Raw genomic sequence first — 14587 nt, forward strand, 5'->3', positions numbered from 1 at the left:
CTCTAAATGTGCTTGTTGGCAATCTTTATCTCTCCCTTATTTTGTGAAGATTTTCATGAAAGCTAATTAGAGACTTCATAACCCAGACAAACATTGCAATTTAATTTTATGTTTATAAACAAAACTGCCCTGAGCCCCAAATTTTCAATATCATTTTCTGTAGAAACCACTTTTATTTCCAGAAACTAGATATTTAACTTCAAAAGTTTTGTCTTAAAAGCTAGTTTTCCTGGATCCTTTGTAACTATACAAAAACAAAACCAATAATATATTTTTGTTGATAAAAAAAATCACATATAGATTAGAACTTCCATGGTACTAATTTTAGAATGTTTTCTTCTCTCTTATGTAAATTGTAAGAACAGTAAATACTGCTTCTGTTTACTAACAGCAGTTTTATAATAGCATCGAGCATAATCCTTTCTCAAATACATAACTTTGTGAAATGTACTATAGTTGAATTTTAATCCAACTTTTATGTGTGTGTTCCTATTATATTTTCTATAATATCAACTTTTTTCCCTTTATTTTTCCTATAGTTGCTTTCAATGCAATTGTCATTCTTTTAGGGATATCAGCTATTTTCATGGCTTCCATATTATTTTTGTACTAATTTTTCGTACATGTATATGTCTAATCCTGCCTTTTCACCTGAGAATAAATCCTATATGTACATACTATTGTGGTTTGGGTTCACACATCAGCTTGGCCAGGTGATGGTACCCAATTGTCTGGTTAAGCAAGCACTGGCCTAGCCGTTTGTACAAGGACATTTCATGGCTGATTAATACACCTGAAGCTAGTTTATTAAATAATCAGTATGTTGATTGCTTTCATACCTGATTCCATCTTCAGTCAACCAAGAGTAGTGTCTTCCATAGTTAGTGATACTTTAATCTAATTAGCTGAATGTTTTAAAGAAGTCAGAAGAGAGAATCTCTCTCTCTCTCTCTGCTTAAGCCAGATTGTCTTTATAATTGTAGCTCAATATGTGTGTGAAGCCAAATAGTGCACATTTTGTATCTTTTTATTCTCCTTTGAAATACTTTTGTCTATTCTAGGTTCTTTGTATTTTCTCCTGAATTTAACTTCTCTATAAATTTTAAAAGTCATCTTGCTAGGATTATAATTGGAATAGCATTGATTCTATAGATTGCTTTAGGAAGAACTGACATTCTAACTATATTGAGTCCTTTAATCTAGGAACATAGAACCACAGTCCATTTATTTATATCTTCATAATTTTTTTCAGATATGTTTCCTATTTTTGGTGCAGAGGTCTTGCATATATTTAGACAGATGTGCTTAACTGTATCACATTTTTGCTAAAATAAATGAAAGTGTACTTTTATTTCAATTTCCAAATGTTCTTCACATTGAATCTAAATATAATTTAGTCAATAGTGACCTTCTATCTTACAAATGTGGTAAACACATTTATTTATTTTCTTAGCATATTTCTGTGTATATATTCTACAAAATTGTCATAGATGATCAAGTCTTCTGTAAGTAAAGATAGTATGGCTTCTTCATTTCCAGTCTGTATATATGTTTAATTTCATTTTTTTCTTGACTTATCTTTGGTAAAGGTATAAATGGGGGAAACCCGGTCACTTGGGTCTCAAAGTCCCTATTTCTTGATACTCAGGTTTCAGTGTTGTTAACTAGCCCAGCATTCTTTCAATCAAGAAGCCAAACTATTTCATTATTATTTAGTTGTTTGAGCTTGATTTCCCAAACGGTCTTAATAAATATATCAATATTGGAGAGAATTCTGCGAAGATGGCAGAATAAAATAGGTCAAGTCCATCCTTTATTCAACGAACAGATAAAGAAGTGACAAAACAACAACCAGGACAGTGATTCCAGGATACAAGTGACCTACATCACATAAGGAGGTCCTGGTTGATACAGCAGAAAAATTGAAATGGAGAACTGGAGACTGACCAGTTAGGGTAGACAGTCTAATGCGCCCCTTTCCAAATGGAGGTCTGGAGCCCTCAGGAATGCACAGGACAGAGATGGGACACGGAAGTAAACCAAGTCCAGTTCCTTGAATGTGCTACCCTCATGTACACTACGAACCATGACTCCCCTCATACCCCAAGCGCCTGTACCTCGCCACAAGCCCCCACACCATGCTATAATCATCCCTCCCCCAACACCCCTCCCCGTGCATCCCTGCCCCACACCTCCTCCCCACATATGGACACAAGCTCCCAATCCAACCCACTTCTTTCACACAAGTGCATAGTCTCACCCTGCCCTTACTCAGACCTGCACATCAGATCCACTGCTCAAATCCCACCTCTACCTCCCTGTCCCTTGCAGCCAGTCACCTGTACATCCAGGCTACAAGCGCTGACCTTCATTCCTGGACTACACCCACACCCAGCCCATAGAGTCACATAACCCTACTCCACACTCCTGAACTCTGTGTACACGCACATCGGCATCTGGGCCACCCAGACCTGAGCACGTGCATGCACCCACACATGCCATTCCTCTCAGCTCTGGGCAAATGCTGACCTGCACATTCAGGCTACACCCACCCTCAGCATGCACATACACCATCTAGACCCACTGTCCCTGAGCTCTGCACAGGGACACACCAAGGCATGACACCACAGACCCATGCACACACACAGCCTCATCCTCCCTACTGGGCACTCACATATCCCTGCACTGACTTCTTGACCTCTGCACTCCACAACCCTGTCCTGCACATGTGCACACCCCTGCCCCCCCCAGCAAAAATGCCATTCTCCCACACCTGTCAGGTGCATTCATCTGCATCTGTGCCACATAGACTCCACCCTGTACATGAGTGTACCCCACCTCCACCCTGCCCCTGTACCTGTGCACCTCCACCAGGGCCCCTGCACACCCAACATCACCCACCCTGGGTACACTTCCTGCAGAGTTTGTGACTTGTGTCTAAGATCCAAACAGGTGGGAAGACATTCCGTGCTCATGGATAGGAAGGTTAAATGCAATTAAGATGTCAGTTCTACCCAAATTGATCTACAGATTCAATGCAGTACCAATCAAACTCCAACAACTTATTTTGAAGATTTGAAAAAGCTAGTTACCAAATTCATCTGGAGTGAAAGAGACCCTGAATAGCTAAAAACATCCTAAAAAAGAAGAATAGTCTGGAAGGATTAACACTGCCCGGTTTTAAAATTCATTATAAAGCCACAGTGGTCAAAACAGCATGGTACTGGCACAAGGATAGAAATATTAACCAATGAAATTGAATTGAGAGCACAGAAATAGACCACCAAATCTATAGTCAACTGCTCTTCAATAAAGCCCCAAAATCCACTGAATTGGACAAAATAGTCTTTTCAATAAATGGGCATGGGAGAATTAGATAAGCATAGCCAGAAGAATGAAAGAGGACCTTATCTTATACCCTATACAAAAATTAACTCAAATTGGATCAATTACCTAAATATAAGAACTTGTATCATAAAACTCCAGAAGAAAATGTAGGGAGACATCTTTAAGACCTTGTAATAGGAGGTAGCTTTCACCCAAAGCCCAAGCAACCAAAGAAAAAACCAAATAAATGGAAACTCCTCAAAATCAAATCCTTTTGCACCTCAAAAGACTTAGTGAAAAAAGAGTAATAGGAGACCAATTCAATGGGAGAAAATATTTGGAAATCACACAACAGATAAAGGTTTGATTTTCTGTGTACATAATGAAATCATATAACTCAACAACAAAAGAACAAACAACCCAATTATAAAATGGGCTAAAGATATGAATAGACATTTTTTTTTTCCTGAAGAGCAAACACAGATGGCTTAAAAGCACATGAAGTGATACTCATTCTCTTTAACTATAAAGGAAATGCAGATGAAGACTACAATGAGATATAACCTCACACCTATAAGAATGCCTGCTATTAAACAAACAGGAATGTTGGATAGTATATGGAAAAATTTGGACACTTATACACTGCTGGTGGGATTGTATAATGGTACAGCCACTACAGAAGACAGTCCAGCTGTTCCTCAGAAAACTGAATATTGATTTGCCCTATGACCTGGCAATACTGCTACTCACTGTATACCCAGAAGAGCTGAAGGCAGTCACAGAAGCAGAGATTTACACACTGATGTCATACCAGCATTATTCCCAATTGCCAAAAGGTAGAAACAATCCAAGTGCACATCAATAGATGAGTGTATTAGCAAACTGTGGTATATACTGTTCTTGCTTGTAAGCTAACAGAACATAATATACCAGAAAGGGAATAACTTTAAAAAAAGGGAATTCATTGAGTTGCAAGTGTACATGTTCTAAGGCCATGAAAATATCCAAATTAAAGCAAGGCTATAAAAATATCCAATCTAAGGCATCCAGGGAAAGAAACGTTGTTTCATGAAGGCTGATGGTGTTCAGGGTTTCTCTCTCAACAGGAAAGGCACAAGGTGAACAGGGAGATGTCTGCTGGCTTTCTCCCCAGGCTTCTTGTTTCATGAAGCTCCCAAGGGTTAACTTCCTTATTCATCTCCAAAGGTTTCTGGCTATGTGTACCCTTTCCAAAATGGCTCTCTCTTAAAGGGCTCCAGTAAGCAACCACACATTGAATAGATGGAGACACATCTCCATGGAAACCTTCTAATCAAAAGATGCTACCCATAATTGGGTGGGTCACATTTTCAAGGAAACAATCAAAAGGATCCCACTCAGGAATATTAAATGAGGATTAAAAGACATACCTTTTCTGGAATACACAAAAGATTTAAGCTGGCACAAATATGATGGAATATTATGGATCAGTAAGACAAAATAGCATCCTGAAGTATGTGGCAAGATGGATGAGGCTTGCACACAATGCTGAGTGAAATAAGCCAGACACAAAAGGAGAGATAACTGATTCTACATTTATGACCATAGTACAGGTAAAATCAGAGACTTGTAATGCAGAATATAAGGGATGTAGAGATACACCGAAGCTTGAGATGGGTGAACATTTAGCTAACAAGATTGAATTTAATTGTAAGGGAGTAGAAAGAAAGTGAAAGTGGTTCACTAGTGAGTCTATAAGTAATATTACATATTGAAGTTGAACATGATTGAAAGGGGTTGTATAGACTCATGTATCCCACCAATTAACAGTACAAATATAAAAAAGCTCTTGCATGAACTACTGCACTGATACGAATCTCATACAAAGAGTTTATAACTTGGATGTATAGGGGGAAAACTGCTATTGCATACTATGGGCTATGTTTAACAGGCAAACACCAACAATACTGCAGCAATACCAGGGATGCATAATGGGGGAAGGGACAAGAGTTAGGGGGAGGTTTAGATTTTCTATTTGGTGAGGGTGTGTTTATTAGTGTGTTAGTTAGATTCAGTTGTCAACTTGGCCAGGTGAGCATACCTAGTTTTGTTGCTGCGGACATAAGCCAATGGTACGTGAAACTCATTTATTGCTAATTACATTTGCAGTCAGCTAGGAGGCATGTCTGCTGCAATGAGTGACATTTGACTTAATTGGCTGGTGCTTAAATGAGAGAACGCAATGTCGCACAGCCTAAGCAGCTCGACATTCCTCATCTCAGCACTCACAGCTCAGCCCAGGCCTTTGGAGATACAGAAAGAAGTCACCCCGGGTAAAGTTGTTGGAACCCAGGGGCCTGGAGAGAAGACTAGCAGAGACCATTCTGTGCCTTCCACGTAAGAAAGAACCTCAGTGGAAAGTTAGCTGCCTTTCCTCTGAAGAACTAACAAAATAAGCCCCCTTTTATTAAAAGCCAATCCGTCTCTGATGTGTTGCATTCCGGCAGCTAGCAAACTAGAACAACTGGTTATCTTTCTCTTGGAAACAATGAAATTATCTAAGATTGAAGTGTTGATGGATTTCATACATGAGGCCCGGAGGTGGAGGTGGCTGAAAGATACACTGACTGAGACATAGATTGGTGAACGATCGTGTATACAAATGATAGAAAGTTGTGTTGCTACAAAAAATAATAAAGTTGTGAGGCATGCAACAATATGCATGAACCTGTGGGACATTTGGTGAAGCAAAATAATTCAGAAACAAAGGAGCAAATATTGTATGACCTTATTTAGAAAATACTCATAAGAAAATTGTGACCTATAGTTTAAACTCTTATATCAGTCACATTTAGCCTGGAGTGGTAACCATTATTTTTGGATTTTGAGAGTCTGTCTTACATATGTGTAACCTGGTATGTAGATATAAGAGCAGGGCCAACTGGGTTGGGATTAAGGTGGTTCAGAGTGCAGGGGTAACGAAGACATTGTCTGTATTTTGAATTTTACCTATTCTTTGAATTCAAAGGAAGAAAAACTTATTTTGTCCAGAACCTAAATTTTCTGTAGCATATAATCTAACTCTACCTGTCTGAATAGATCATTTGAACAGTCTAAGCTCAGGGAGCATAGAATAAGAGTAAGAGTCTTTAACCTTGTATAGCTTGGTATGATGCCTGAATACATTCCAGAGTATATTAAGCAGGTAATACAAGAGTATTGACTGGGAACCTTGAGGGATTGGAGAAAAACTATGGATCTATTAAATTTTACCAACGGGGAGGGCCTGGATACTCTGTCAAACATTGAAGTCAACCAGATCAATTGACCAAGCCCTCGATTTTGTGGCTTGCTCTTGTGAGGTTTATGTATACATTGGAGCTTAGCCTACCTTTATGTATGCCTAAGAGTCACATCCAGAAGGCCTTGTCAGGTGCTTATATGTGGCTTCTCTTTTTCTAAGCCCAGCTCTGCAAGTGAAGCTATTATTCTCCCTCCTATGTGGGACAATATATCCAGGTGGCATGGAAGATGGATCCCAATGATGAGCCTGGCCCTGGCACTATTGGATCAACAATGCCATCTTGACAAAAATGGGGAAAGGAAGTGTAAAAAATAAGGTATCTGTGACTGAGAGGATTCAAATTGAGTTGTGTGGTCACTCTGGAGGTCACTTTTACACAAGCTGTTGTTAGACATTGCTACCTGTTTTAGCTTGCCAAACCCCAATCAAAACCATTCCTGCAAATCCTAAAGAATATATCGAGCATTATATAAGATTCTATAAAAATTCCATATATTAGTGCAACTGTCCAAAAACCTACACCCTCCAGATGGGTCCCTGGACTAGATAAGTCCTGAAATGCATAGGGGCCAGCCTCTCCAGAACATCAATTAGTTCCATCTCACATCCCATATTATCGGCAGTCCCTTCCAACATGAAAAAGTTAGAATGGGCATAACTCAAATACCCCTAAAAAGTATAAGAAAGATCAAAGTTGATGATGGAGTTATACAGAGAAAGTAGGATTTAACAAATGATTATTATTATTGAATCATTATATTAATATTTCTTTTAGTCCCAAGTACCTTCGAGCAGCTAGAAGTAAAAAACCTAAAATTGTGGAATTGTAACCCACACAAACTCTGAAATCTGTTCCTCAACTGATTATTTTGATGTACTATGAAATCTATTGCTTTTGTGTGTGTGTATGTTATTTCCCCCTGCAAAATGAAAAAGTGTAACAGAGAAGAAGAGATTTAGAAAATGAGCATAACTGCTGAATCATTCTATTTATATTTCTTTTGGTTTCCATTTTCTTGGAACAGCTAGAAGAAAAAATGAAAACTTGTGGAACTGCAACCCATACCGACTTTAAAATCTGTTCTATAACTACGTGTTAAAATACAATCAAAGATGGTACTTGTTCTCTCAAAGATTTTATATCCACATTATAAACTGAAGGACTGACGTGGGCACTCTCAGAATCTTCAGTGCAAAGACACTTTCTTTGGCTATTCTTCCAACATACTAAAAAAGCATATTCCCTACTTAATCTTAATGGTCTTTCCTATTCAGTTTAAAACTAAGCTCTTGAAAAGCAAGGGAGAGGAAAGATGTAAAGGTTTGTAGATAGGAATGATAAGGAGGTCAAATGATTTATTTCATAATACATGATGGGAAAAGTCTAAGAACTGAGAGGCAATGCAAAAGTAGATAATTCAATTCTTGGTAGAGATAACGAAGAGATTAGATTATATTTTTGTGTAGTTAGAAAGTTTGATGGTTTGAAGTTGCATGTATCCCAGAAAAAAAGAATCATGTTCTTAAAGCTAATCCATTCCTGTAGTGTGGACTCATTTTAAGTAGGATTTCTTGGTAAATAGTATCTTAAGTTTAGATGTGACCCTCCTCGTTCAGTCTGGATTAATGCTCTTAGTGGAGTCCTTTATAAGAGAATAAAGACATAAATAAGCTGAAAGAAAAAGTCAGGAGATGAAGGTATTGAAACCCCGGAAAAAAGAACCAGCAAATGTCGTTTGTCAGAGGAGCTGAAGATCGCAGGTAGCTTGTCTTTGGGGATAAAGCATGGCCTTTTGATGCCTTGATTTGAACATTTTCACAACTTCAGAACTCTAAGTTTGGAAGTTAATGTATTTCCATTGTAAAAGTCAACCCATTTTTGGTATATTGCATTTCGTAAGCCTTAACAAACTAAAGCAAAGGATGTTGAGTGTTTTAATCAAAGGGATTATATTAGTTGATGGATGATGGACATCAAAAAGTGGCCTCTAACTACTTGTTGAAGAGTGCTTTGAAAACTACTTTTTTTTTCGTTTTGTTGCTTTGTTTATATGTTATACTGTACAATAAAAAGTTTTTTTAAAAATTAGAACAGGATATCAGTGCTAAGAAGCTATTTGGAGAATACAGACTGAGATGGTGAGCTGAATATGAACATGATATGGCATTGAAAAGAAGTACAGAGATTGAGGATATGTTTTAGTAATAGAACCCAAAGTACTTACTGATGGATTAGATTTGGAATATGAAGGAGAGTGGAATTTTTGTCCTGAATTTTAGGTGAAGTAATTCAATGGGTAGTGATGGCATTTGCTTTAGTGGGTGAGGACTGTATCATGTATTAGAAGAAAGTATGAAGATTTAAGTTTGTAACTTGTTAAGTTTCAAATGTAATTAGAAATTCAAGTAGTGGGATTGTGCATGCAAGTGTATATAAGAAATTAGAGCGCAGGATACAGTAAATAGCTATAAAGCTGGGAATTGCTTAAGTCTAATACAATAAACTTAGAGGAAAAATATATGTATAAATAGAGCAGAGAGAGTAAATAAGCCCTGGGTCTCATTATTAATTATAACCACCTGAATAAAAGCCACTTACCTAAAAAGAAAACCGAAGGACCAATAACAGAAATTCCAAGAGAGGAAAGTGTCAACTGCATTGAATACTACTGAGATTTTATTGTAAAGTGAGTGCAAGGATTATTCCTTTTTGGCAATATTGAGTAAGTGGATGACTTTTTAGAGAGGGAGGTCAATGGAATGATATGGAAATAAATTATTCTGAAATGAGTTAAATGCTGTCTGATGAAAGAATGTGCATTTATTTAATCATAGCTGTTTATATCAAATATTTCTTCATCAGTTTAAGCCAACAATTTGAAACTTTCATTTTTCCAAATATTATTCATTCAATTCATAATATATGTTTTAGTAAATTGCTGTAATCTTAATAATTATACTTATTGGACCTGAAGAATCAAATTTGACACACCAAAAATCAAAATTGGCAAACCCATGTCATGTGTTTTTAAGTGAACCAATGACTATCAAAAAGGAAATATAATGTTCATATTAGTTAGGCCTTGATTCTAAAATTTTCTACTTGCTAAGGTGTGCAATTATAATGATCCGTTAAGACCAATTAGGGACCAGCCCATACCAGGTCAGTACCCCGAGCTACATTGCTCCAGAATAGTACAGAAGAGATGAAGTGGATATTAGAAATTTATTTAAAATATCCACTACATGAAGCTATGAGAGGTCCAGAACAGATATCTAAACAAAAAAATAATAAACAAGTGAATGTGTTGTATTGTAACTTAAAATATTAGAATAATACAAGTTGAATGAAGACACAGGATATTCTGAGAAGTCATAGTCAATGGGTGTAAGCAATTATATCATGGAATTCAAGAGCAAATAAAGACTAGTTTAACATGGGAAAAATGAGGATTAAATTATTATGGGTGAAAACAGTAATTGTGTTATATTCTGTTCTATTCCTTAAATCAGGAAAAGAGATGATTCCTAGCTATGTAAACTAAAAAAGACATATTAAATATTTCAGGTATAATTATGAAAGCAATACCTTCTGATATTATTTCCAATACTTTTGTATGTTTGTTACTGTACTGGGAAATTGACTATACTATTCAAGATTTAGAGAATACAATATCATAATGCTATTTATTGTACAATACTCACTTGCTTCCAACTTCTTCCCACAAACACACATTGGTTCATTATTTACTCCAGCTAATAAGGTAGTCAATAAGACCAGGGTTAATTCTGGGAATTAAAGTTGGAGAATAATATAAGGGATTTTGCAGCTGCTACAGTATAGTCTTTGTATAATTATAACTTTAATTGTGTTCTGCGTTTCTGAATAAGGATTTTACTTTTTTTCTAAATTATAAGAACTAAAAACAGTCCAGTTTTGACAAGTCATGTTATTATATTCTTACATATTATTTCTATAATTTATTCTTTAGCAATAGGAAGAATTGAATGTATTAGTCCTCTGGGAAGCTTTTCTTATGATCCTTTTGTGTCTAAAAGAAATTCTGAATAATGTTTTCCTCATTTTTTTCATTTTAAACTATATTTCATAAGGCTGGATAAGCATATTTTTTCCAGCTGTTTCTATGACTGCTTATTTTTTGAGCACAGTCTTTGCAGCACTGATTTCTAATTCATAGAACATTCAGTGCACATTGTTCTTACTAAGTATGCATATTCCTAAAGAGTCTAAATTGGTTTTAGAAAGTTTAGGTACTTAAAACGATGATGATGTACATAAGTCTGTGGTAATCATTAAGATAAAGGAAAATGCAATTTTGCAAATGTTTTCTTTTAATTTTCTGGATTAATCTCTCTTAAAAAAACTTATAGGTAAAGATACATAGTTTATTTATTTTTTTAAAACAGCAAAGGGGAAATACTCCTAAAATGTATAGAACAAATTTGCACTGTGGTAGCAATAAGAATAAAGCTCAAAGAATAATATTAGAATGTTAAAATGTGGCATTCTTGAAAAAAATCATAATAAAATAATAATGTTTATTTGTGATGCTTTTTTGCACAAACTGCTGAGTCCATTAAGTCAAAATCTATTTCTATTTGCTTTAAACAATTACAAATGTATTTCCCAATTTTCTTTTTCTTGACAGAGCATTAAATGCAATTATAAAACGAGCTTCATGAAGTTTATAATTTAATCAAAGGTTTCTGAGTCTTCCCTCTGCATACTTTTCCAACCGCCCCATATCTCTTTGACCTCTCATTGCTTTCTGCCATCTCCATATTCTCATATATTCTGTTTATTTCCCCTCATCACCTTCTTCTAAAAATGGTATTTCATTTGAGGATGTGATAAAATCACATGAGGATGAAAAGAGATAACCCATGCAAAACACTTGGTATGCTAACTAGTAAGCATATATAAAATTTTGCTAATATTATCTTGAATTTTCCATTTTGCCTTTTATTTCCAATAATGGTTCCCTGTTCTCCGCAGTTCTTATGCTACTAATTTCAATAAGGATCTCTTGTGGCTTAAAAATAATGGGCTGAACAATGTATTTCTAGATTACAAATACTTGGAGATATGGACTAAAAAACCTTTATACTTATACTTATATGAGCTACATGATTGACATCTTATATATACATCAAAATTCTAACCAGTTCCTATGTGCTTCTCTACTTTCATTTAGAAGATAAAAGTGAATATATCCAGTAGAATATGAAAGTCTGAATGCACAATAAATAAAGAAATAGTAAAGATTTTGACTAAGGATGGAATCTAAAATTCTTGCAGATGTATTTGGTTAGGAGTGGACTTTATTTTAAAAGGTGCAAAGAAAAATAACTTTGTATACATGATACATTTCAGATGAGTAGTTTTCAATCAGATTACTTCAATTTTTGTATGTATATAGCAATGAAGAGAGTTTTGAAATAGTTGTGAATTATAGAAGAGTGTTTTCAATAGAGAGAATTAATAGGATTATTGAAATTGGTAATAATGAATCCATAATGAATTAACATGTCCACATTCCCCAGTGTATGATTTGCTCTGAGAGTGCCAGTTTCCTCTGGTTTTGAAATGGACAGACCAGAAATGAGAATTCATCCACTATTTGAGATTTGTTTAAGTTGTGAAACAAAATGGCAAAATACAGCGTTTGGATTAATGAAAAGCTATTTTGATGTGAGAGTCCAAGAAATATGATATTAATAATGAAGGACAAGAAAATGAATGGGTTTAGTGAAAGTTCTAAGAATAGCTGAATTTAAAGAAATTGGATGAAAAAGTGGAAATATGTGTAGTAGAGAGTTAAGATCATTGACTGACTGATTTTGATCATGGAAGCAAGATGTAGTAAAATGCAAGCTATGACTTTTGGTGTGTGTGATTATTGGACTCAATAAGAGAAATCATACAATGAAAATTTGAATAGATAAAAGGTCATGGATTTGAGATGTCATTGCATGGATCCTGAAATCACCAGAAGAATTATGATACAAGAAGAACACTTTAAGTCAAGTGGAAATTTCCCTTTCTTTCTCTCTTTATTTCTCTCTTTCTCTCTTTCTTTCTTTCTTTCTTACTTCTTTTCCTTTTTTTCATTTTTCCTTCTCTCTTTCATTCTTTGCTTTTCCACTCCTGCGTTCTTTGTCTTCTTCTTATTATTAATATATTATTATTTATTTTTAATAAATGAGAGAAAGGACCCTATATGTTGGTAGACAACAACTGAAAGGAAGGTGAGTGCATTTTGGCCTTTATCTTTGAAGTGGCCAAAATTTTAACAGATCATGTTTTTGTTTTAGGAAACAGTAGAAGGCAAAGTTCTCTTCAGACAAATATAACCAAGAAGTAACACAATCCTACCTCCTGCACTGAGAGTATTATGGATGTGAGAAAACAAATATCCCTCAATGAAACTGGTGACTTCAAGGCTGAGGATGAGTTTTCAAGAAAAGAAGGGAATCTATAGGGTACATGGAAATAGATTGAAGACATTAGAGAATTTACTAATAAAGCATTGATATAGAAAATTCTGTGATGTAGTATAGGAGCAATTGTGGAATACTTCTTGAACTTTGGGTTTTTGATTGATGAAAATTGGAAAGATTATGAAAGAATCCCTTAGTCCTAAGGATCACTTTGAGAAAACATGGCCTTGAGCCCATGGAGAGTCTCACTTGACTACAGTAATGGCAGATTCGTGGATAGGATTCACAGGTAGAATAGAATATAGCAGAGTCACAGAGTCCATATCTATTATTTTCCCACCATCCAAGAAAGAACTTAAACTAGTAGAAAGAAATTAATGTTTAGCATTCTATGAACCAGGATTAAAATTTCAGCTCTTGCTAGAAATATAGTATAAATGGAATATTTGGTTCTTGGAGATATTTCTAATCTGCTCATTTTTCTGGATTTTTAAAAAAACATCAACTATGTGTTCTGGAAAATTATCACCTATACCTGATGTTGTACAACTACAATCTGTAGTCTCTGCCATTGATATTTTGGTGGAAATGATAGTCTGTAACTTCTCTAATTTTCAAAAAATCTGTGCCTTTTTCTATTGCTTAATCGGAGCAATTTTGTGCAGCTCTGTCTCCAGAACCTTTAAAATCTCTTTCTGCTTTTCATCAAGATGTGAAGAAACTTTTTTCCTGTTTAGCCTAAAACTATAAAGACTGACCACTTTGCTTCTGAAGAGTTGCAAAAGTTACTTGTGTAACATTTCATAACTACTGAAATTATTACAGTGGTTTTCTCTGATTTGAGAAGATTTCAGAAACCAGCTCTGAGTGAATCTTCTCAACAGAGAAAGAATTTCTTGGTACTTTCTGTCAACCCAGAGGTTCCTAAAGTTTAATGTTAACTGAACCCCTGAAGGACTTCTTTAAAATACAAATATCGTGATCACATCTTAATGATTCAGATGTGAGAAATATAGGTTTGGGACCAAGACTGTGATTTTTTTATAACACCACAGGTGATTCTGATGTAGTCTATCCATTGAACATACTTGAGAAATGGTCCTCAAACTACTGTCTTTATGACAAAAATGGGAAGACCAAATTTTCCCAATTTCTTTGATGAACAGATTTAACTGATTCAATTAATTATTCTGAAATTTAGAACTATTCCATTAGGCCCAAATTCTTAAAGAACTATATATTTTCTAAATTATGTGAAGTTCTAATATTTTTCAATAGTTCATAAATGTGTATGGCTCAGTGATCATGGAAAGAAGAACTCATAAAACTTCACAAAATATTCTGTTATCTTCTGAAGAACTACATGTTCTCAGTAAAAAACAAGGGCTGTCATAGCTATAATAAGAGAAATAATGTTTAACTCCAAAGAATGTTTTCAAAAGGCATCCAAGATAAGAACAGTTTTCCAACACCCACTCAGTTGCATAGAGTATTTCAATTTAACTTCTTAAAAAG

The sequence above is a fragment of the Tamandua tetradactyla genome, chromosome 9 (genome assembly GCF_023851605.1).
Source record: "Tamandua tetradactyla isolate mTamTet1 chromosome 9, mTamTet1.pri, whole genome shotgun sequence".
Classification (NCBI taxonomy): Eukaryota; Metazoa; Chordata; class Mammalia; order Pilosa; family Myrmecophagidae; genus Tamandua; species Tamandua tetradactyla.